General features: G+C 46.3%; 1 protein-coding gene across 27 annotated transcripts in view; it reads left to right on the top strand.

Moving 5' to 3' along the window:
• Positions 1 to 25973, top strand: part of nr2c1 (nuclear receptor subfamily 2, group C, member 1) — a 136957-nt gene that overhangs the window by 27675 nt on the left and 83309 nt on the right. For all 27 annotated transcript variants that reach the window (XM_086009866.1, XM_086009863.1, XM_086009843.1 and 24 more), the window contains one exon: positions 25635 to 25691. The gene's annotated coding sequence lies outside the window, so the exon portion shown is untranslated. The remainder of the gene's footprint in view (positions 1 to 25634; positions 25692 to 25973) is intronic.

Raw genomic sequence — 25973 nt, 5'->3', positions numbered from 1 at the left:
TTGCTAATTTCCAATTAGTGGATAATTTAATTTTTTTATGTGCAGCAGCAACTATAAATTATGAGTGGTGAACTATATGTTTGACATTAATTGGAAGGTTAGTTTCCCTGTTGTGTCTTCTGTATTATTTCTATATTTAGATGCTAACGTTGCAACCACCGGCTGACTCAACAAATGCCACAAGTCAACCTCTAAACTGGCTCAGAAGCATTCCTGTGTCCTTACATATGCAAATGAGATTTATTGCTGTTGCCTGGATTTACATTTCAAAGTGCAGTTGCTGTTCAAATCCATTGCACTTTTTACTCGTGCATTATTCAATATGGAGGAGGGAAGACTGCGACAACTTGCATAAAGAATCTTTAAAATCACAACCATTACTGGAGCCTGTTTTAAACTATCTTTTCTTTAATTGTTTTAAAACTTTGAACCGCAGTTTTCTACGGTGTTAGAATATCACTCTTAACAGTAACCAGCTCGGAGACCTTTAACTGACCATGCTGTGGCATGTCTGGTTGTAGGTTTCTCTCTTTCCCGGCCCTCTTCACCCACTCTTGCGCTCTGATTTCTGCTGGGCTAACTCAGAACTCAAGAGCAAAAGGGGATGTTGGACACAGATGAGGCTCTTGATTTGGGAGTTGGAGGGTGAATTAACCTGCGCTGCTCTTGTGTAGTTTCTAGTTATTAGTTGTAAGAGCAGCACTGCCAAAGGCCCGGCAACAGCTCATTTGACTGTCCTTTGCTAGTGAATGGTGTGAGAAGACCAAAGGTGGCTGTCACAAATAACAGAGCACCAGTTTTGGAAAAGTTGTTGAATTTGGTGATATAAGATGGACAAGAGAAGGGTTATAATATGCAACTGTTACTGTATTATAGCTTGCATACCTCCAGATGGTGTCATTGCAACTTGTCTTCATAAAAACATGGTGTTTTGTGTTGAATAATAATTTTCATAATTTCTCCCATTAATCACTGTGATAAATAATTACAGTTTATATTCAGTGCGTATTTTATCGGGGCCTTGAGTTAAAGACTTGTAGTTTAATCTATAAACGACCATACTTGCACTTGTATTTACACAGGTAACTATTTGAAGATGTGAAATCCATGCTTTGGAGAAAGGGAAGTTGGATTTTCTGCTGGGTTCAGATTCAGCCCAGATTGGTGGGATGGAAATCTTTGCTGGTGGGTTCAACATAAAGTCAGTGGGAAGCCTCAATCCAGCTCCAAGTAGGGATGGATCAGCAGCACAAAATTGACAGTGGGACTTGGGACTTGGTGTGGAGAATAGAGAAAAATGTCCAACTGGCGCACTAGGGAGTTCCATTAGATTATTAGATTGGGGCAGAATAACGGGAGCTTTAACTTGCTGTTAAACTGTGCTGCACTTAACCTGGGAATGCTCGATGTTGCTGGATCCCCAAAATAAGTTTTTTGCTCAGTGCCGACTCTCCTCTCGCCTTCATGAGCATAAAATTCACACAAAAATCCAGCATTTACCGTTCTTTCATTTCACAGAAATCACAGAATCACAGAAACCCCACAGTGCAGATAGAGGCCATTTCGGCCCATCGAGCCTGCACCGACACATATCCCACCCGATCCCCGTAACCCCTACACCAACACATATCCCACCCTATCCCCGTGTATTTAATCCCCCTAACACTAAGGGTCAATTTATCATAGCCAATCAACCTAACCTGCACATCTTTGGACTGTGGGAGGAAACCGGAGCACCCGGAGAAAACCCACGCAAACACGGGGAGAATGTGCAAACTCCACACAGACAGTCGCCCGAGGCCGGATTCGAACCCGGGTCCCTGGCTCTGTGAGGCAACAGTGCTAACCACTATGCCACTATGAAGAGTGAGATTTAAAATAAAATGGCATATCTAACCACTATAGAGAATGCTGTGGCCCGTTTGTAAGGGTATGTCCAGTAATGTCACACTATTGATTTACGTTTAATGGCATGGTGGGAGGTATTCCGAACATTACTAAGAAATATTTGTCCCCAAGACTGACGGCCTGAAACGTGCAGCCTGAAATTTCTTGCTTGACTGCTTGCCATATTGAGCAGAAATGATTGCAGTCATATGGTAACTCAATGACTTGTGTGTTTCTTTCTGTAAATTCTATGCCTACATTCAAAACCCTTTTTTCATCTGAAGCTTAGTAACTTACCACATCAGAAGACTCATTAAGATTTTTAGGTGGGATCTTAGTCCGGTCATATTTTCTTTGTTTATTCGTGCTTTCTCGACTTGCACTGATACTGTTTTACTCCAGGTAAAACTATTGGTCTGGTGTGGGACTAAAGTCACTATTCTGAACCACAGTCAGCAATACCAGATATTATTCAGTACTCAATAGTCCTAAAGTTACAGAACTGACAGAAAAGTCAGTGTCACTTTTCGTGAGCTATTTTGATGTGCCAGTGTTAGCATTGTTTTGAGTCTTTGCTAAGCCTTTTTAAATTAAAAATTCATAGAAGTACATTAGCAATAGTGACAAAAATCTTATTTAGAAATCTCTCCTAGCAATTATGCCTGTTACCTCACTTGTTAACCCAGAACCTGACCTTGAACCCGTTGCTAAGTGTTGTGCTATGAGGAGACGCTTCACATTCTTGCTGATGTCACATTTGGTAGACGTAGTGTGCTGGCGTGGGACCTGTCTGAAGTCTCGAGCTTTACAAATGGTATGCATGTTGAGAGATGGGCTTGAAAACAAAAGGGAATTTTAACAATTTCAATAGACCTTATTGGGTAATCATTCAATGAAAGATTCCTGTGAACAAAAATATAACGGAACTGAGAAGATGGCTGGTTTTGGACAGGTTTCAGTTTAGCACAAGTGTATGAATTTATAGCGAGGTTTCAGGTTGGGTTGAGGTTTGGCATAGAGTTGAAGGTCATGACACATGAATCGAGATGTACAAAACTAAAATAGCTTGATTGCCAGCGTAACTTTTGACACTTTTCAGATGACAATACTAAGTGCAAAGGTCATTTGAATTGCAACAGAAGTGTTCATGTAGAAAAGTGAGCTCCTTTGATCCTTGTGTAATAGTTTTAGTATGGTTTGTAAATTTTTAATATGATTTGCTTTGCTCATGCAGTGGCAGTACATGTGTAGTTCCCACACTCCCACCTGTTTTCACTGTGACCCCCCCCCCCCCCCCTTCCCTCTCCTCCCAACTACCAGCAAGCCTCAGTTATGCCCCCTGAGCCATCTGTTGAATCTCCAGCATCTGTTTGTTCTGCATCGGCCTGCAAAATATTTGTATACTTGCAAATGAGGCCGTCTTGTCCTTGATCTCACCGTAGAGAAGCAAATCAACTTCCCGGAACTGATTGACACTTGGCTCGCCACTGATGAATCCTCCCCCACCCCACCCCCCCCACCCCCCCCCCCCCCCCCACCCCCTGCACCACCACCGGGCTTCACATCCTCCGCCCAAACCCAAACTACCCAGTAGCAGTAGTGGCATCGTCTCTGAATCCTACCTTGACTGCGCCTCCATATTCAAACCCACCACCTTATGCCACCCCTTCCTTCTCTCCTTTTGAACCTTTCCCGACCTCGAGGAACCTTCCTCAACATAGTCGCCCCTTCCTCGATCTGAAACTCTGCATCAAGCGACTCCTTATCCGTGATTATTTTATTCCCTTCACAGATTTCCTTGTCTTGCTCGCCTCCCTCAAGCGCGCTCAATTCTTTGTTTTTATATATAAACACCCGTGCTCTTGATATCAGCACAAGTGACTTTGAGGTCTCTCTTGTTGATGGGTCTCTCCTTGACAGCTGTGCTATAATGACTGACGCTTTTCAACACTACTGATGCTGCTTGATCTCTTCCCTGCCTTTGACGCCGTTGATCACTTCATCCACCTCCAACATCTCTCCTTTGCATTACACCCCTGTGGCACAGGTCTTGTCACCACACTGGCACTATATTGCCTCCCATGGCTTTTCCTTCCCTACCCATATATGGTCACTTCAGGTCTAATCCAGAGCTGCATCTTTGGTCCCCATCTCCATCATTTACGTGCTTTTGCTTGTCAGTATCATCTGGAGTCGTAGGGTTAGCTTCAACATGTATGCTAACACCCAAGTTGTACCTCTCCCTCCTCCAAAGGCTGTTGCTACATTCTCTAACTACCTATCCAACATTAAGACCTGGATGAACCAAAATTTTCGCTGGCTTGATGTAGGCAAAGCCAATGCCATTCTTTTTGGTTCCTGTTCGTACCCACACGTCTCTGGGTTTTGATTCCATCGACCTCCCTGGTTATCATCTCCAGCTGTGTCACGAGATCCACTACTTTGTTATACTGCCAAACACACACAAACTGGCAGGTAAAGGCCAGTTGGTCCATCAAGCCAGTCCAATAACAGTAGCCTTTGTTTATATTGTGTCGTTCAGCTGGGTGGGACGGCCCTCGCCTGGCCAGCTGGGTGGGACGGCCCTCGCCTGGCCAGCTGGGTGGGACGGCCCTCGCCTGGCCAGCTGGGTGGGACGGCCCTCGCCTGGCCAGCTGGGTGGGACGGCCCTCGCCTGGCCAGCTGGGTGGGACGGCCCTCGCCTGGCCAGCTGGGTGGGGCGGCCCTCGCCTGGCCAGCTGGGTGGGACGGCCCTCGCCTGGCCAGCTGGGTGGGGCGGCCCTCGCCTGGCCAGCTGGGTGGGGCGGCCCTCGCCTGGCCAGCTGGGTGGGGCGGCCCTCGCCTGGCCAGCTGGGTGGGACGGCCCTCGCCTGGCCAGCTGGGTGGGGCGGCCCTCGCCTGGCCAGCTGGGTGGGGCGGCCCTCGCCTGGCCAGCTGGGTGGGGCGGCCCTCGCCTGGCCAGCTGGGTGGGGCGGCCCTCGCCTGGCCAGCTGGGTGGGACGGCCCTCGCCTGGCCAGCTGGGTGGGGCGGCCCTCGCCTGGCCAGCTGGGTGGGGCGGCCCTCGCCTGGCCAGCTGGGTGGGGCGGCCCTCGCCTGGCCAGCTGGGTGGGGCGGCCCTCGCCTGGCTCCATTCTTATCTATTCATTTGTGATCAGAGAGTCACCTGCAATGGCTTCTCTTCCCGCTCCCACACTGAGAGTCCCCCAAGGATCTATCCTTGGCCCCCTCCTCCTTCGCATCTATACGCTGCCCCTCGGTGACATCATCTGAAAACACAACGCCAGGCTCCACATGTACACTGACAACACCCAGCTTTACCTCCCCACCACCTCTCTCGGCCCCTCCGCTCTCTGATTTGTCACACTGCTTGTCCGACGTCCAGCACTGGGTGAGCAGAAATTTCCTCCAATTAAATATTGGGAAGACCGAAGCCATTGTCTTCAGTCCCCGCCACAAACTCCGTTCCCTAGCTTCCGACTCCATTCCTCTCATTGAAAACTTTTGAGGCTAAACTAGACTGTTTGCAACCTTGGTGTCGTATTTGACCCCGAGGCGAGCTTCCGACCACATATCCCCTCTATCACCAAGACTGCCTATTTCCACCTCGATCACCATCTGACTCCGCCCCTGCCTCAGCTCACCTGTTGCTGAAATCCTCCTCCATGCCTCTGTTCCCCCTGGACCTGACTCTTCCTATCCTCTCCTGGTCGGCCTCCCATCTTCCGCCCGCCATAAACTTGTTCATCCAAAACTCTGCTGGCCGTATCCTAACTCGTACCAAGTCTCGTTTATCCATACCCCTGTGCTCGCAGACCTACATTGGCTCCTGGTCTGGCAGTGCCATGGTTTAAAAAAAAAAAAAAAAAAAAAAAAAAATTCTCCTCGTTTTCAAATCCTGCCCTGGCCGTGCCCCTCCCTATCTCTGTAATCCCCTCCAGCTCTACAACCCTCGAGATCTCTGCGCTCCTCCAATTCTGGCCTTGTGTAAACCTGATTTTAATCGCTCCACCACTGGTGGCCGTGCCTTCAGCTGCCTAGGTCCTAAGCCCTGGAATTCCTGCCCTAAATCTTTCCACCTCTCTTCCTCTCTCTTCCTTTTTAAGGTGCTCCTTAAAACCTACCTCTTTGACCAAGCTTTTGGTCATCTGTCGTAATACCTCCATATGTGGCTTGTGCCAAATTTTGTTAATGCTCCCGTGAAGCGCCTTGGAACAGTTTACTATGTTAAAGGCGCTATATAAATGTAAGTTGTAAATGTAGTAAAACGTCTCAAGATACTTCACATGACCATAATCCTATAAAAGTTGACACCGAGCCAAAGAGGAGACCAAACGCTTGGTCAAAGAGAGAGGTTTTAAGCACGGTCTTAAAGGAAGAGAGCGAGCTGGTGAGGCGAAGAGTTTTGGACAGGGAGTTCCTATCTAGCTTGGTGTAACTTCTGCCCACCGTCATGCCCGTCCCCCACCCACGCAGTTCTGCAACCTTCTAGAAGAGGCAAAGCACACGAGGAAAACCCTTCGGCAATTTAGGAGGAAAATAAATGAGAAATTCCTCGCCGACCCCCGAAAGAAAGCTCCAGAAGACTAGCAACTGGGTGATGGAACCCCCCAGTGAGACCCAGCTACCTTCTATATGCAGTCATGTTGGTCGCTTTTCGGAACTCGGCAAGCTCCATTTTGGAGCGAATCCACACTCATTGCATGTGCTGCAAACTTGTTCCACAGGTTGATGTTTCTCTGTGAAAAGAAGTAACTTCTGAGCATCTAACGTAGTTTTATGTTTACAAAACTTAACCTCGTGTCCCCTGATCCTCCCTAATCTATCTAGCTCGAATAGCCTATTCACTTGGACTGAGTCTAATCCTTTCATTATTTGAATGACCTCCTTGAAGTTTACAGTTTTCTAAAGTAAAATGCCCCAGCTGTCAACCCTATGCTCCGCTTCCTCGCCTACTCAACACTGTCTTTCTCTGCCTCACTCCCTCTACAATAAAACCAGCTCGAGGCTTAACTTCCCCAGCTCTGTCCCAGCTGATCGTATTGCCTCAACCCTGTACAAGATTCCAACTCCTCCAAAACACAGCAACTCGTATTGTCACTCGCACAAAGTCCTACGCTCCTGCCCTTTCCAAGGTCCACTGACGCCATATTCCCCTGTGAGTTGGTTTCGGATCTCGACCTTGCTTTTTGGATTCCCGCACCCTTTTTCCAGTGTTCCCCTTCTGTCTCCATAGCCTGCTCACCCCCTCTGCTCCTCTAATACCGGGTTTCACCTTGCCCTCGGTTCGATCACAATGCTCCTGCTGACCTTATTTTCCTCCCACCTTGTTGCCTTTCTCCCTTTTTTCAAAAACCATTCTCAAAATCTTTTTCTTCAGCTACGCCTTTGTCCTCTCACCTTAACCCTATTCATTTCCTGCTTCTGCCCCCGATCAGCATCCCTGTTTCATGTTCTTCTAACTGTAAAATTCTCCTGAGATGTCTTTGTATGTGTGAGGAGTGCTACAGAAATGCAAGTTGTTGCATATATTGGAATGTATGAGCCCAGAGAATAAATGTCAGCTGGATGATCAACTGTGGAGGAGGCGATTGTACCCGAACCGCCTCATGCCTTCACTTGAGATCCATATACATTCACTTTAAACGCCTTGGGACGATTTCCTACATTAAGGGCACTATATAAATGCAAGTTGTAATTGACCAATCACCCCTGTGCTCGCTGACCTACATTGGCTTCCGGTTTAGCAACGCCTAGATTTTAAAATTCTCAAACCTTGTTTTCAAATCCCTCCATGGCCTCGCCCCTCCCTATCTCTGTAATCTCCTCCAGCCCCACAACCCTCCGAGATATCTGCGCTCCTCTAATTCTGCCCTCTGTGCATCCCTGATGTTAATCACTCAATCATTGGTGGCCGTGCCTTCAGCTGCCAGGCCCTAAGCTCTGGAATTCCCTGCCTAAAGTTCTCCGCCTCTCTTCTCCTTCAAGATGCTCCTTAAAACCTACCTCTTTGACCAAGGTCATCTGCCCTAATATGTGGCTTGGTGTCAAATATTAGAGTCATAGAGTCATAGAGTAATACAGCACGGATAGAGGCCCTTCGGCCCATCGTGTCCGCGCCGGCCATCAAGCCCTGTCTAATCTAATCCCATATTCCAGCATTTGGCCCGTAGCCTTGTATGCTATGGCATTTCAAGTGCACATCCAAATGCTTCTTAAATGTTGTGAGGGTTTCTGCCTCCACAACCCTTTCAGGCAGTGAGTTCCAGACTCCAACCACCCTCTGGGTGAAAAAGTTCTTTCTCAAATCCCCTCTAAACCTCCCGCCCTTTACCTTGAATCTATGCCCCCTAGTTATTGACCCCTCTACTAAGGGAAAAAGCTCCTCAGCATCCATCCTATCTATGCCCCTCATAATTTTGTACACCTCAATCATGTCCCCCCTCAGCCTCCTCAGCTCCAAGGAAAACAAACCCAACCTGCCCAGTCTCTCTTCATAGCTGAAGCGCTCCAGCCCTGGTAACATCCTGGTGAACCTCCTCTGCACCCTCTCTAACGCGATCACATCCTTCCTGTAGTGTGGCGACCAGAACTGCACACAATATTCCAGCTGTGGCCTAACCAGTGTTTTATACAGCTCCATCATAACCTCCTTGCTCTTATATTCAATGCCTCAGCTAATGAAGGCAAGTATCCCATATGCCTTTTTTACCACCTTATCCACCTGTTCCGCCGCCTTCAGGGATCTGTGTACTTGCACACCCAGATCCCTCTGACCCTCCGTCTTGCCTAGGGTCTTTCCATTCATTGTGTATTCCTTTGCCTTGTTAGTCCCCCCAAAGTGCATCACCTCGCACTTTTCCGGGTTAAATTCCATTTGCCACTGTTCCGCCCATCTGACCAACCCATCTATATCGTCCTGCAGACTGAGGCTACGCTCCTCGCTATTCACCACCCTACCAATTTTTGTATCATCCGCGAACTTACTGATCATACCCTTTACATTCATATCCAAGTCATTAATGTAGACCACAAACAGCAAGGGACCCAGCACCGATCCCTGTGGTACCCCACTGGCCACAGGCTTCCAGTCACAAAAACAACCTTCGACCATCACCCTCTGCCTTCTGCCACTAAGCCAGTTTTGTATCCAATGTGCCAAGGCACCCTGGATTCCATGGGCTCTTACCTTCTTGACCAGTCTCCTGTGCGGGACTTTATCGAAGGCCTTACTGAAATCCATGTATACCACATCCACTGCGTTACCCTCATCCACACACCTAGTCACCCCCTCAAAAAATTCAATCAAATTAGTCAGACATGATCTTCCCTTGACAAAGCCATGTTGACTATCCCTGATTAATCCTTGCCTCTCCAAGTGGAGACAAATTTTGTCCCTCAGGATTTTTTCCAATAATTTTCCTACCACTGATGTTAGGCTCACTGGCCTGTAGTTCCCCGGTTTTTCCCTACTCCCCTTCTTGAATAATGGTACTACATTAGCGGTTCTCCAGTCCTCTGGCACATCCCCTGTGGCCAGAGAGGTCCTGAATATATGTGTTAGAGCCCCCGCAATCTCCTCCTTTGCCTCACACAGCAGCCTGGGATACATTTCATCCGGGCCTGGGGATTTATCCATTTTTAGGCCAGCTAAAACCGCCAATACCTCCTCCCTCTCGATGTTAATATGTTCGAGCATATCACAGTCCCCCCGCCCTATTTCTATGTCTACATCGTCCTTCTCCATAGTGAAAACAGATGCAAAAAATTCATTTAGAACCCCTCCTACATCTTCCGGCTCCACACACAGATTGCCACTTTTGTCCCTAATGGGCCCTATTTTTTCCCTAGTTATCCTCTTACCCTTAATATACTTATAAAACATCTTCGGATTTTCCTTTATTTTGCTTGCCAGTGTTATTTCATGGCCCCTCCTTGATCTCCTAATTTCTTTTTTAAGTATCCCCCTGCACGTTTTGTACTCCTCTAGGGCTTCCTCCGTCTTTAGCCTTTTGTATCTACCAAAAGCCCTCCTTTTTTTCCTAATCCATTCTCGTATATCCCCTGACATCCAAGGTTCCCTGTGGTTTTTGGAACCACCCTTGACCTTTACGGGAACATGTTGCCATTGTATGATCTCAATCTCCCTTCTGAAAGCCTCCCATTGCTCCGATGCGGATTTTCCTACAAGTAGCTGATCCCAGTCCATTTTGGCCAGATCCTGCCTTATCCTATTAAAATCGGCCTTCCCCCAATTTAGAACCTTTATTGTTTTATAACGCTTCTGTGAAGTGCCTTGGGATGTTTTAATATTTTAAAAGCGCTATATAATTACAAGTTATCGATCTAGCATAGATCACTGAATATTAATTAGAAGTTTGGACCTGGCTAAATTTTCTTTCCTGGCATAGGGCGGTGATGCCAATCACATTATCCCAACTGCTGATTTGTATTTTGTAAATTTGTAAAATTCCCACAATTACTGCCACCTGTGCCAAATGAAGGCGCACAGTTGTGGTAATTCCATTAACTTCTTGCTGTCGGCGCTGGCACACATTGTGTGGACATTTGATGAAGTAATTCAGATCCTGCCCCAAGGTGCCTGCTTTTGTTGCCCAGAGCGTTTCATCCAGCTTGACAGTTCGCATCATTGTGCAAGGAATTGAATTCACAGTGAACCAGGAAGTTGTGCTATTTCTGTAAACAAATCATTTTCAGCAACTGAAATTACTTGAAGGAAATACTAAAGAGCGCATTCTCATTCTCCCCCCTGGAAGCTGCTCTAAAAATGACCAAGTACCTGACCACCTCCAAACAGTGGAAATGTAGAACTAGCTGATCCCCTGTGGCGGTGCCCATGGAAATCAAGGCCGTTGTATTCTTCAGGTGGGGGTTGGAGAGCGGAGGATAATTGGACCAGGACATGCAGACGTAATTCAGTCCCTATTTTAAAGTTGTATGTTTCCATTAACAATTCCTATGTGATATTGCCATACAGGAATTGCACACACCAGTGATGGCACTGCATCACCTTCCCTTGGGGGAGGGTATAATTGCAGTCTGACGGGATCTTGCGGAGACAGCGTTGGTGGTACCTCTCAAGACCACTAACGGCCCAAGCACCCAAGGCCCTACCCCACTGCGGGCCAAGAATGGAGAGGTACTCATCAAGGACAGGGAGGCAGTCAGTGCCCGCTGGAAGGAGCACTTCGAAGATCTCCTTAACCGAGACTCTGTCTTCGACGCGAGTGTCCTCAACTCCATCCCGCAGCATGCTACCCGCCATCACCTCGGCGCTACCCGCCATCACCTCGGCACAACCCCCAGCCCGGCAAGAGGTTGAAAAGGCCATCCGACAACTGAAGAACAACAAGGCCTCAGGAGCTGATGGAATCCCTGCCGAGGCACTAAAGCATGGCGGAGAAGCACTACTGGCGCGAATTCAGCTGGTTTTCTTAAAGGGACATGAACCATCTATTTTTGACACATGATTTGACAGTGTTTGACAGCATTGAGGTGCTGTCAAACACTGGCAATCACTGTACAAAGCTGAGCCCTTGCACCCAGACTCTCCAATGACTCTCTCCTTAGGATAAAACAGATGGCAGCTGTAGGTGAGGATACAGAAGCGATCTGTCACTTCTCCCAATGAGGTGAGGCCGCACAAACACTTCAAAGCTTGTCACCTACAGAAAAATCTAAACCCATTAAAAATGACTCTTCCCAACATTTCCTTACCTCTGATACTCACCAGTGTCCCATTGCATCCTTCCCGCCACTTCTGCAGCTGTCATCTATTCACAAACATTGCAACAGACCCACAGCATGCTTCACTTACCCTGGCGGGGTTCCCTGATGTCAGGGAGCCCACAGGAGAAGTCGCAAAATGGGAAAAAGCCTCTTAACTGCCTGGGCAAATCAGGGACCCGACTCCCGGGAAGATTGGTTGGAGGTGGGTTGGGAGCGGGTTCGGGACCCGCTCCCATTTATTAAAAAAAAAAAAAAAAAAATTCCCAGCAGTCCCGCCTCCTCGGGGCTGGTAAAATCCAGCCCATAATCTGTAATGCTGTTTTTCAAGGAAGGCAAGTGGGTTAATTCTGTGTTAAATAGCAAGCCACAAGAAATGCATATTATAGGAGAGCGTGCAGTGTACCAGGAAGCATTTTCTAGCATGGGTAAGTGAATTGCACAAATGGAAATTTCTTGGGATTCTTTATCAAAGGTCACAATCAGTTTTCCCTTTGGATGAGTAGATGGTAGCTTTGTACAGGTGCTTGACTGTTGGTGTAAACACGCTTGTAGCAGATCAAAGCTAATCTGACTGCTCCAAGCCTTTGGACGAATGGTGCTGCTTATTCTTTTATTGTACTCTGAGCAGAATCATGTTTTTCCCATGTTTGAGAAGATAAAATACTCCCGGAATTAATTATATTTCACTGTGGTGTTGTAGGTCGAGTCATTGATTTGTTCATGATTTCTCTTGGAATAATGCTCTTAGTGACGTTTTACAGCAGCAAGCAGTCACAACCTGCCAGTCAGTTAGGGCCTATTAAGGTTCTTGTTTTGAAACAAAATAGCTTGCACATGAGGATAGTCAAGGGTCAGCAGGCTGAGTGCCACCAAAAATAAATTTGCAGCTTCTTGTGTCCCACTGGTACTGCTAAGAGTTAGCATTTTACCTCATTCCCCTTTTCCTCTCTTTCTCTTCTGCCTCTCCCTGTCCCACTTCTCTTCCACCCCCTCCCGTGATACCCACCTCGCTTGATGCAAGGAAGAAACAGACACAAAGGAAAAACAGGAGTCTGGTTGCAGGTTAGGAGAAGTAAGGAGGAGATAGCAGCAGATCTGGAGTTAGGCCCCTTCCCCACCTGGACGGGTCCTGTGCCCCCATAGTTTAAGAGCTACTCCTCTCCTCTGTAACTAGAGTAAATGGGACACTTTCATTGTTGAATATATTTTGCATGTTTACATTCTCAGCAAAATTAACTGTGTGTGGAAACTGCCAGCAGTCTTGTATTGTGAAAATATTCTTCACACTATAATTTCCTAATTTACTGTACATAGTGGAGTCTGGGAGCATTGTATTTATTTCAGATATTCTGCGATGAAGAGTGTGAACGTTTTGAACATAGAAGTTCTTTTTTCCGATAGAAGCGCCTGCGTTGTCATGATTCACAGAATCATAGAAATTTACAGCACAGAAGGAGGCCATTCGGCCCATCGTGTCTGTGCCGGCTGGAGAAGAGCCACCCAGCCTAATCCCACTGTCCAGCTCTTGGTCCGTAGCTTTGCAGGTTACAGCACTTCAGGTGCACATCCAAGTACCTTTTAAATGTGATGAGTGTCTCTGCCTCTCCCACCCTTCAGACAGTGAGTTCCAGACCCCCACCACCCTCTGGGGGGAAATAATTCTCTTCAACTCCCCTCTAACCCTTCCATCAGTTACTTTAAATCTATACCCCCTGGTTATTGACCTCGCTGCTAAGGGAAATGGGTCCTTCCTATCCACTCTACCTAGGCCCCATATAATTTTATACACTATTGTACAGTAAAGAATGAAATCAAGAGACACCCAGTGGAGGCTTTAATGGGCAAATCTGATAAAGGCCATTCACCACAATGTCCGCTTTAATCTACCTTGTTTAAATGCACTAGTCTGTATACCTAGGCATAATCGCTAGAGATTTGCTTTGCAATCTACTCGATTGAGGTTTCTGTTCCTCTATTAATATAGATTGCAGTTCTTCTTGGTGTTGTGGATCTTTTATTGTGATTGTATTTGAGGCTGATTCCCCTGCGGGGCGCAGTGACCTGTCCTCTGCATCACTCCCAACCAAATTATGGGTTGGCAAAAAATGTCATGTTATTTCTCTTGTTCAGCTTGTCCTCCAATGTAATGCCAAGCCCTACTGCATCTCTATACTGTTGTGGACACACCATTCCTACAGCACTTCCTAATTGGCTGCCGCATTTCCCTACATTACAGCAGTGACTACACTCCAAGGTAAAGTGCTTTGGGACGTCCTGGGGTCATGAAAGGCGCCATATAAACGCAAGTCCTTTCCTTTTTACTCTGCACAGCATTGCCCTAGTCCACACAGTATTGACACTTCCAAAAAGTGACCGGCTTTTTCAAAGCTGCCGCACCTTTGGCGATTGCTAATTTTCGGGTGGGGGGATAACGTGGCCACACTGGATGTAAAGCGGTACACCTTCTGGACTCCATTGTGCAGTGTTTGGCAGGAGTAGTTGACATTGGCATTGAAGATCTTTAACAGGCATTAAAAGAGGGGGCAGGGCATCAAAAACAAAGTTTTTTTTAAAAAAGGGGATGAGCTATAACCCTGGATATTGTGAGAACTGTACTAAAGGTGACCAAGGATTGGGGGTGGTGGGGTGGGGGGCAGGGATCGGTCAGCAAGCTGGAAGTTAGTTTAGGAAGGAAGAGCAAAGAAAAATTGGACAACCCAAATGTGCCTCATTTTGCCAGCTCCAAAATGAGCAATACAAAATTGTTAGGGAAGGTGTTTTTCTTAAAAATATTTTACTCCTCAGTTTTTTTTTGTGTGGCGCAATGAAACCTATTTTAGGCACCTGGTCTCCCTAGAAAGGCGATGACTGATACCAGCACGTTTGACGCACTTGCCAGTAAAGAAAACACGGAAAATAATTTTGGATTTTCTCTGATTTATATATTGCCTCCTACTTGGCCTAATTTTGAGACCATATGTCTGCCATGGCTGTATGCCTATAATGATCCCTCTCCTCAGGCAGTGTCCTTGGTCACCTTCCCTTTCTTATCAGCATGCTGCCCCTTGGTGGCATCATCCAAATGTACGCTGATGACACCCAACTCTGCCTTTCCACACCCCTCTCAACCCTTCCGGCCACTGTTTTGGACTGAACGACACTGCTCACCACCTCAGCGTCCTGTTGAAGCCTGAGCTGAGTTTCCAATCCCATATCCCCTCGTTCAGAGACCACCTACTTCACCTCCGACATCACCCGTCTCTGTGCTTACCGCAGCCCATCTCCTGCTAAAACCCTTTGTTGGCTCCAGTCTTTCCTTGCCAGCCTGCCATCCTCCACCCTCTAATAAACGCCAGCTCATTCAAAACTGTGCTGCCCATATCCTATCCCACTCACCCATCCTCGCGGGCCAACATTGGCTCCTGGCTGACCAGAATATCTCACTTAAAAATTCTCTAGAATTCCCTCCCTGAACCTCTGTAATTTTCTAATTTTTCTCCTTTTTAAGGTCCCCCTTAAAACCCAACTTTGACCAAACATTTGGGTCATCCCCTCCTAATCGCTCCTTCCCCGGCCTGTTTTTCTGAGGCTTCTGAAGCATTTTAGGATTTTTTCTATGTTAAAGGTAAATGCTTATTTAGATTTTGCTAATAGCATATTCCAAACACGATGAAGGCACCATAGCTTTTAACCAACACCACTAGCACAGCTCCTTGTGAATGCTTGAGCCAAATGAGTCCATTGAGTTTGTTTTTTAAACCTCCGTTCAGGTGATCGCATAACTAGATGACCCGGGAATAAATGTTTTTTAAAGAGTAAAATGGAAAATACTTTATTGGTCTTTTTTAATGTATTTGCAAAATAACTAGTGCAGGGACTCCTTATTGTTAGAAATATTTCAGACTGCTTCTTTCTGGTTTCCCCCCCCCCCCCCCCTTTCAAAAATAGTTTAGGATATCTTTTAACAAAATTGTAGTTAAAAATTATTTCGAGTATGGCAATCTTTAGTCCAGAGTTTTAGAAATGGACACCACTTGCACCATCAATGGTTGTTTGTTGCGTTTCCCCAAGTCTAACCTTGTGCAGGAAGAACCCTCAGTTGCACCTGCACTGTCCTTGCCTCCGCTGCTATAATCTAATTAACCTGCGCAGGAACACGTGGCTTTGAAACACGTTCTTTCCGAGAATATGAATTTATTTCTGACCTCGTTAGATGAACTCCTATGTTCTGTTGAGATGAATGTCACCCTTTAAGTTATGAAGGTTTGTGGCCTTGATTGGTTTTCACTGGGGGAGGAAAGGAAATTGAGGGCGATCTAATCCAGATCTGTAAAATTCAATGGAATGGATAATGTGGATGTGAAAGAATTTCAGCCCTGATTTGTTCTTTTTGCTCTTTGAATCCTCACAAATGTATTATGTGTCCTTTTGGAATATAGGATGCCCAAGATCATATGATCATATGAGAATTTCAGACAGGAAGAGTCCACCTGACCCACCCAGCCCGTCCCATACAGTTATGATGTCTTGGGCATCACGATGAAGACTGCCCCTACCCACCAGAGGCCATATAATCTCCTGCGAGATGCCAAAAATCAGATTTAAAAAACCCAAGGCCAATCAGGAAAAAAATCTGGAGAATGCACCTTGTCGGCAGTCATAACTAGTGCAGGAGGTCACACTGACTATGACTTCTGTTGGTACCTATCACTTGTATGATGTGCTCTCTGCTCAAACCAGGAACCAGTCTGTAATCTCATGGGGTGATCCAACTGGTGCTCTATATAATGGGGGAAAAACTTGCCCTGTGCAGCAGATTTGTAACCCCTCACTTTATGGATGCGTTTGTGATTTCAGTACACAGGAAATTCTTCCCCATAGTTAGAATATTTTACTCTGATTGAAATCAAAATCCCTCTAGATGCACCAAGTACTTGGATTGTTGTTGACAGCTTCATCTTCACTGAAACTTTCCATGAATGGTCCCCAAAATATTCTCTGTTCGGGTAGTACATGTGTTTCCTGTGCAATATTCAAAACTTTACTACACATCCACATTAAAATCAATTTTTTGTTTCGTAGCCCTTCCCCTAATGATCTCCAGATGAAGCATAAACCAGTCTCTCTTTTTATGATGCCGGAAATTTTAGATATTTTAAATTCTCTTGATTTCAGATTTCCTGCATTCACTTTGTTTCTTGTCTCTTGCTTGGTTGATCCTGAACTTTTGAATGTTCTTGCGATCTTTCTTAGAAGAAGTGCCACCACAGATAATACATTTAGTGCGATAATTCATGACATGTTGGCAATAGAATGGTTTTAATGCCTTGATCACTAGTCTTAGTAGGTTGCAAAAGTAATTCTGCATGTTCTAAAAATGGTGAAGGGAACCGAAGATCGGCTTTGTGAAGATGCGAGGGTTGTCCTATGAAGAGAGATTAAGTAGATTGGGCCGATACTCTCTGGAGTTTAGAAGAATGAGAAGTGATCTCATTGAAACATAAGATTCTGAGGGGGATTGACAGGGTAGACGCTGAGAGGTTGTTTCCCCCTGGCTGGAGAGTCGAGAACTAGGGGGCACAGTCTCAGGATAAGGGGTCGGCCATTTGAGACTGAGATGAGGAGGAATTTCTTCACTTGGAGGTTGTGAATCTTTGGAATTCTCTGCCCCAGAGGGCTGTGGATGCTGAGCCATTGAGTATATTCCAGGCTGATATAGATAGATTATTGGACTCTAGGGGAAACACGGGAAAGTGGAGCCGAGGTCGATGATCAGCCATGATCTTATTGAATGGTGGAGCAGGCTCGAGGAGCCGTATGGCCTACTCCTGCTCCTAATTCTTGCGTTCTTCTGTGATGTCACGTACAGTCGGCGTTTAGTTTGGTCCTGCTTCAGTGTGGTTTTGGCGAAGTAATGTCACCCGAGGTTGGGTTAGTAAATGTTGTGTAGGCAGGCTGAGTTAAACCCATCCATCTGGGTTTGTTCTGGGGTTAAAATGGTGCTGGCTTGGCAGGTTGTCCCATTCAGTGCTTAAAATTGTTGGGAGTCTCGTTGCTTTCACACCCCATTGCAAATACTGTAATAGCAATGGTAACAACAGCACTGACAAAATCATTGGCAGTTTGTTAAAGCTCACTCCCCCCCCCCCCCCCCCCCCCCCCCACACACACACATTGTTGCAAAGTGAAAAGGTTAGGGAGCCAGGGGAAAATTGTTAATACAGATGAGTCAATATATGGAGAATATAAGTGCTGCAATGGGTTAGCGCACTGTTTTTGCATCTGGTAAGTGGGTTTCACTTGATCCCAAACTGATGGGGTGAAAGCCTTTCAGAGTCTTGAATGAGATCAGTTAAAGTTGGTTTATGGCACTCTTCCCATGTGCTGTTAACTGCTTCCAGCACCATCCATGGCAATCCTGATAAACGGTCCAATCTCCTCAGACCCACAATTTTCACCATCAGAACATCTGACTCCTCTGGTGGCCTGCTAACTAGACAGTTCGGTGTCTCGGCCTACTTGTACCATGGCGCCAGCACCTTGACTCGGGTCACCTGGGAAACCGGATTAGAAAGTTGGGAATTAACGATTGCTTTGTGCTGACTTCAGAAAAAAGAACCTGGTCACACCGAGTGTACTGCTTCCCCCCAACCCTCCCCGGTCTGGGATCTGGCCACGTGTGACACGCTACTCTGGCTGGCTCCTGACCTGAAGCTGCAGAGGAAAACTTCTCTCCCGATTAAACGTGCCTTAATACAGGTACAATTTGTGTGAACAAACAATCTGCTGTAAGTGGAGTACACTGCACTGTACTGAAAGGATTGCTAGTGTGGACATGCCCATAGTACAGGGAGGATGGATGGATGGATGGTGGTTCTGAGATTGCCGTATGGCACAGTATGAGAATGAGGTAGCGAAAGCGTTACTTTGTGCCTAATCTATAACAGGTGGGAATGCTTGCTGACGTCGTGCAGACTGGGAAAGTGTTTTAGGCGCAGGAGTAGGCTATAGAGCCCTGTGAGCCTGCACTGCCATTCAGTAAAATCATGGCGGATCTTCGACCTTAACTCCACTTTCCTGCCCGATCTCCATATTCTTTTTAAAAATTGTTTTATACTTGGCAATTGTCATTTTTGTTTTGGCATTCAAGGAAACCCTGTGATAAAATGCACGTATTTTTAAGGCTTTCTTTTAATAACAACTGACTTGTTTTCTCCTCCTCCTCATTCTTGCTTGGGGTGTGGTTCTACAGGCACCATCAGCCCCCTGGTACCTTGCCCCCTGGTACTATCCACGAGTGAGCCCAGATAGTGAATATGGACACACAGTTCCAACAAAATGTGTATCACAGCCCAACCCGATCCTTTCTTCACCTGGCACCTGTGCATCTGCACGTTCCAGCAGTGGGTGCTGGATAGCAATCAAAACTGGGAACCTTGTGACTGCTGAGTGACCTGATGATTATTGAATAGTCTTGGGTTTTCAGTGTGTGATTTTTAAAGCATGTGCAGCAGAGAGTGATGCCAGAAATTTACTGCCACCACGCTGTAAATTGGGAATTTTTTGCTGTCCGATTTCACACATTTAATTTTAGTGTGTTCTCAAATGTCTCAGCAAAATTCATTTTGTATGAGCGATTGACAGCTGTGTGTCTTTGTGATAATATTTCTGAATTTGCAATGTTCTAGTTATACTAGGTCCCAATCTCTTGCATCATTCCCTAGCATAGAGGCAAGAGAGGTTGCTGTGGGTCTGGGACCTAATCATCCTCTTGAACTGGTTGCCAGGCGAATGACCGGGTTGTCTAATCATCTTGTCCTCTGACCAATACCTTCCTAAGCAGAAGTGCCTGACTTTGGGAAACTGTTGTGGAGATGGGATCCTAGGCAAAGGCAAAATGCCCACTTTGTTGCTGTGGTTATTGTTGTGTATGTAACCGTTCTACCTTTAAGAGAACTGTTTTAGGTGTTGCACTACTTTATTTTGGCTGCTGTATACTGTAATACCGGTGGTGACCACACCGGTATATAAGTGCTGTGTAATGAGTGATTGGGCAGATTCGCCCTGACCTTCGAATAGTAAAGTCCTGTTAAAGTTTACTTTTGTAGTCTGTGTATTAATTCGCTATACAACACACAGACTTTACAGTGGCGACGAGTTCGATCTTACCCTGCGGCAGCGATACATCCGAAGCAGTTAACAAGCGTCGAGAAGAGGCATCCGCCCTCGTCGTTCTGCTGAGAGAAGACTCGAGTCTGCAGAGCAAGGAAGAAGGAAGAATCCTGACACGAGGCCTTCCATCAACAACAGGCAGTGATCGTCCCTTCTGTCACGGTAGTGAGTGAGCCGATCAGCCACGAGAAGCAAGTCGGCCATGTTGACTGTGAGTAGGGGGAAAAATAAAAAAGAAACGGAGGATAAGGGCGGTGAACTCGACCACGGCCAGGGGAAAGGAGCCGGACGGAAGTCGGGGCCAGAGGCGCTGAGACTGGGGCAGCGTAGGGCACGGCAGCCGCGGTGCAGGGAACGCAGCCGGTGTGAGAGACCGGACTACAAGCGGGAACGCAGCGGGTAAAAGGCCGGGCACCTACCGAGGCCGCGAGGCGCTGTGACCGGGATCATAAGGCGCGGAGGCAATAAATAAATAAATAAACCGCGAGGGACTCGGCCGCAGCCGGGGGAGGAAAGGATCGGACTGTGGGAGGTCTGGGAGAGCCGAGCGAGCGGGAGAGACGGAGCCCGAGAGAGAGAGAGCGAGCGAGACCGTGCCGGCGAGCGGGAGAGACAGAGCCCGAGCGAGGGGGGAGCGGGGCCGAGCGAGGTTCCGGCCAGCGGCTTACAGCGGCTGCCGTGAAGGACCGGGAGCTGGAGCTGTCCGACGCCAACTGGTTGTCCCCAGCGCCGGTTGCCCCTGCCGAAAAAGGGAACGCGATCGGCTGTTCTCGCGCGCACTTCAGAATAAACTGAAGCCGGCGCGCAGGCTGCAAACCCCGTAAACCAGCGGTCGTCGCCCGAGGGCAAAGCTTACCCCTCCCACCAGAGGAAGAAACGCGGGAAGCCGCCAGTTAGGCGGGGAAGAAGACAAGCGCGAAACCGCCATCTTGAAAGTGGGCGGGGAAGAAGATCAGCGCGGGAAACCGCCATTTTAGAAAAAAAAAGTTAAAGGAAAACTTCATTGTTGTTTCTTAGAAAGATTGTGAAGATGCCTAAGCGTGGTAACATCAACGATTTCGATTCCGAGGTAGAAGATTGGGCCACGTATGTAGAACGCATCGAGATATATTGTGAGGCCAATAAAATAGAAGATGATGATAAAGCTATAACCTTACTAAACTCAATGGGGGCGAAGACATACGGGCTATTGAAGCATCTTCTATCACCGGCTAAACCGGCGGATCAGACGTTCGCTAATATTGTTGCTGTCCTGAAGGATCATTTGAACCCCACACCACTGATGTTGGCGGAACGATTCAAATTTTATGCGAGAACGCAATGGCAAGAGGAAAGCAACGCGGAATATTTGGTTGAACTACGTAGACTAGCGAAATACTGTCAGTTTGGGGAAAATCTGACAGAGGCATTGAGAGACAAGTTCGTGTGCGGGTTGTCGAAGGAAGGAACACAAAAGCGACTGTTTGAAGAGAACGATCTTACACTTGATAAGGCTGTCCTTATTGCAGCATCGCACGAAGCCGCAGCGAGAGGCACGGCGGAAATGCAGCTGAAGGCAGCGGTACTCAGCGTGGATCAAATGACTTCGGGTACAACGAAATGTTATCGTTGTGGGAAGACGACACACGACCAGAACCAATGCTGGTTTAAAAACCAGGAATGTAGAAAATGTGGCAAGATTGGTCACATAGCTAAAGTATGCCGGTCAGGAAAGAAGACCAGCAACAAAAAAAAGTCACCGCAGGAAAAGCACAGCAAGGTACACAAGGTGACTGAGAAGAGTTCAGATGAACAGAATTCGGATTCAGACTCCAACAGCCAAGAACTGGATAGTCTGAGAATTCACAATGCGAGTAAGGAAGTTGACCTACAAATTATCTGGGTCACACTCAAAATAGCCGGAGTCCAAGTGAAAATGGAATTGGACACAGGATCAGCCCTAACAGTCATAAACCGAAAGGACTACAAGAGGCTATCCTCACATATTCCCTTGAGAGATACCAAGATTGTATTGCAGACATACACGGGGCGAAGAGTATACCCCATCGGAAAGATAGAAGTCAAGGTGAGAGACAAGGGCAAAGAACACCAAGGAATGGACTTATATGTACTGCCTGAGGGGGGTCCACCACTTCTGGGACAGGAGTGGATCAGGAAAATAAATATGGACTGGCACTTCCTAAAAACCATAAAGAGTGAGAACTCGGTGAAGATAATCAGCCCAGACTCTGGAACTGATGATGGTAAGACCAACCCATGTGCAAAAGACAAGGCTAAAATGGACTTGCAGACTAATGTTGGAAAAACGAAGGAGTGCATAAATGCTTATGCTTTAGAGGAGAACAAAGTTTCAGAACAGAATTCCACTGAGCAACAACAACATAGTTTGACAGAGAATTCTGAGTCTGTCCAGCCTACAGACATGCACACTTCTGAGGGACACCGGGCTCGAACTCAACTCCAATTCAAACTACAACAACAATTAGAACAAATGATTCGCCGTCTTGAGCAAGAGATGAATGCAACGAAAAAGTTCTTTGATAGAGTGGGAGAATCTGGAAAGACAACAGAAGCAGCTGATGGAGAAAATGGAGCAGGAGCACACAAACCGTCTGCGCGAGGAGGCCAAACGAATCAAAGCTGATTCGGGTTCTGAAGGGGCGTGCCCTAATCTGGTGGAGCAAGATGTTCAGCAACTGAAGGCGCTTGTTAGCAGGTTGCAGGCAGAAAAGGCTGATTTGGTTGCCATGAATTCCGAGCTCCTACTGAAGTTGGGTGCAGCACCACCGAACGATTCATTTGTTGAAATTCGAATGGTGGAGGCTGCAGATGATGGAGAATTAGAAGCAGCAAAGGGACCCCAGTGCAAGGTTACCAACAGCCCTGTAGCCTATCCGTCAAAAACACAGGATGACGATACTGGGAAACGTCTGATGTCAGAAGGGTTAACGGTCAGTCAACTCCTTCATATGCTGAGGGACAAGACTCTGAAATGGGAAAAACTTGAACACGAGCTTCAATCTTCAAAGGAAAGGGTTTCGGAGCTCTCAAAAGTTATTGAAATAGCTGAGGTGACAACACAGACTGAGAAGACTGCAGCAGAGCAGCCCGTGGATGCCAAAAGTACGCTGACTCACGTCAATGTAGAACAACAGAAGGCTGAAACAGCTGCTCCAGTAGAGGGATTGAATAGTCCGATCAATCAATCTCCGAATGAAGTTGAAGTATTGAAATCACAAATGAGGTCATTAGTAAAAGACTTGCAGAAAGCCCAGAAAAAGCTGGATGAAGCTGAACACATGAAGAAGTCTCTTCAGGAAAAATGTCTGGATTTGGAACAAAAGCTGGCTAACGTCCAGCTGGGTATGGAGGAAATAGAAGACCCTCTCGCTGGCCTAGCTCAGGACGACACCGAATATTACCATGACCTGTTGGACGACACCGAATATTACGATGACCTGTTCTGCCCAGCTTGTGATGAAAACTCCCAAAGTGCAGAAATCATGAAGAATCACAAAAAGTCTAAGGAACACCGGGAGATGGTGGCGCTACTACGGAAAAAGGAGGAAGAGAAGGAGGAAATGTGCATGCAGCTGACAGTGGAGCCCAGAGAGTCTCCAAGAAGCAGAAAAGGAAAAGTCGAAGCAGAAGATGACCATCTGAACCATTATCACCTGCCAGATCACACACGTGGTCCCTCCGAACGGAGCCAAATCAGTTCGGAAGTAGAAAAACTTTCCAAGGTACTCAAGCTTTTAGAAGCCAGCAATGCTGGTTCAGAAGTGACGGAAGTTCAAGCTGTTAAGTCCATTGAAGGACTATTGGATGAGTCACTCCAGCAACGTGAACCGACTACACCACAGTGAACTGTTTCCGCAGAGACTGAATCTGTGAACTGTTTTCCCGCAGAGACTGAATCTGTGAACTGTTTTCCGCAGAGACTACATCTGTGAACTGTTTTACATGAAGTTGGATATATGTTATGTTTAATGGGGAATAAGTATGTTGTAAGCTAAAAAGGGAGGATTGTTGTGTATGTAACCGTTCTACCTTTAAGAGAACTATTTTAGGTGTTGCACTACTTTATTTTGGCTGCTGTATACTGTAATACCGGTGGTGACCACACCGGTATATAAGTGCTGTGTAATGAGTGATTGGGCAGATTCGCCCTGACCTTCGAATAGTAAAGTCCTGTTAAAGTTTACTTTTGTAGTCTGTGTATTAATTCGCTATACAACACACAGACTTTAGAGTTATATTTATACCAAGCCATTTTCATATAAACTGACATTGTTCCTTGATTACATGCAAATCTTAAATTTCTCTCTTCACATATGAATTTTCATTGAGGCGTACATTTTTAAAAGGCCAGAATACTGCTTAAAAGCAGAGAGAGAGGAAATCAGGACTTGGAAATATGAACAGATTTTGGATTTGCTTAAATTGTGTAGCAAAGCTTTGGCTATTTAAAATTGTTTTATACTTTGCAATTGTCATCAATACCAAGTTGGACTAGTTTCATGACACCGATTACTCGTTGATTACGATACTCGCCAGCTGGTAACAGCATCCCGACACAAGAATTGCTAAACATGATATTTTCATACATAAGTCCACAAAATACCAGTTTTATCAAAAGTGACAACTTGTATTTATATAGCACCTTTAATGTGGTAAAACGTTCCAAGGCGCTTCGCAGGAGCATCATCAAACAAAATGTGACATTAGGAGACATTAGGACATTGCTCAAAGAGGTAGGTTTTAAGGAATGTCTTAAAGGAGGTAGAGAGGCAGAGAGATTTAGGGAGGGAATTCCAGAGCTTAGGGCCTAGACAGCTGAAGGCAAGGCCATCAATGGTGGAGCGATGAAAATCGGTGATGCGCAAGAGGCAAGAGTTGGAGCAGTGCAGAGATCTCTGAGGCTTGTAGGGCTGGAGGAGGTTACAGAGATGGGATGGGGCAAGGTCATGGAGGGATTTGAAAACCAGGATGAGAATTTTATAATCGGGGCATTGCAGGATTGGGAGCCAATGTCGGTCAACGAGCACAGGGATGATGGGTGAACAGGAGTTGGTGCGAATTAGGGTACAGGCAGCAGAGCTTTGGATGAGCTCGAGTTTACAGAGGGTGCAAGGTGGAGGCTGGCCAGGACAGCGCTGTCCTGGATGTTCTTGCCAAAATAATTCAGTGCTTTGTTTATTTGTCTGTTCTAGATTAATATACTCTTAGAAGTTCCTGAGTGTGAAGTTGGCTTAGAAAATATGTCGAAACATGTAATTTTGACCTTGCTTCTGTGCAAGAGAAAATGAGCATTCAAACTATATTTGTGTATCTTTAAATAAATAGATGTAATGGAAACCTGAAGGTGGGTGAAACTGTGATGCAGGAGACTTGAGCACATCACCCAGGCTGACACTTCAGTGCAGTACTGAGGGAGTGCTGTCTATGGGAGGAGACATTAAATGCCTGCCTGTTCAGGTGGACGTAAAAGATTGAAGAGGAGCTGGGAATTTTTCCAATGTCCTGGCCAACATTTTCCCTCAAATGGTACCACTGAAAGCAGGTGAATTGGTTACTTCTCGTTTGTGGGATCTTGCTGTGCGCAGATTGGTTGCCGCATGTGTTTCCATTACCGCAGTCACTACGCGCCAAAAGTAATTAATTGGCTGTGAAGCGCTGTGGGATGTCCTAAGGACATAAAAAGGTGCTGCATAAATGCATGCTTGATCTTTGTATTGTACCTGATTATTTTTCAACTGATATGACTTGGCAATTATATTTTTGAAATGCTAAAGTATCTGACTTTCTTGCACATTTTATCCCGCAGATTAACAAACTGTCATTCAACTGAAGTGCCGGGCTGGAGCTGGAAGGATATCAAAAGGTAGGCAGAGAATTCTGAATCGGGATACAGTAGAATTGAAACTAGTAGAATTGAAACTATTCAGATAACTTTTACTCATTGAGAATGTGTGGACTGAGTTTCTAGGTGGAATTTGTACTGTTTAAAGTGTAGAGTGTTCACTATTTTATTCCATGAAAATAATAGATAAATTACTACAGTATACATGTGGGACAGGCAATGGTATAAGAAAGGTGACAGCCTTGAACTAGTTATTAAGAGAACTTGAATATTGGGCTTCTGCTCCCTCCTGTGCACACCTCC

This window comes from Somniosus microcephalus, chromosome 17 (genome assembly GCF_052327205.1).
Source record: "Somniosus microcephalus isolate GS21.2 chromosome 17, FLI_Smic_1.0, whole genome shotgun sequence".
NCBI lineage: Eukaryota > Metazoa > Chordata > Chondrichthyes > Squaliformes > Somniosidae > Somniosus > Somniosus microcephalus.
The sequence above is the reverse complement of the archived record's forward strand: the minus strand, read 5'-3'. Positions and strand labels throughout refer to the sequence as shown.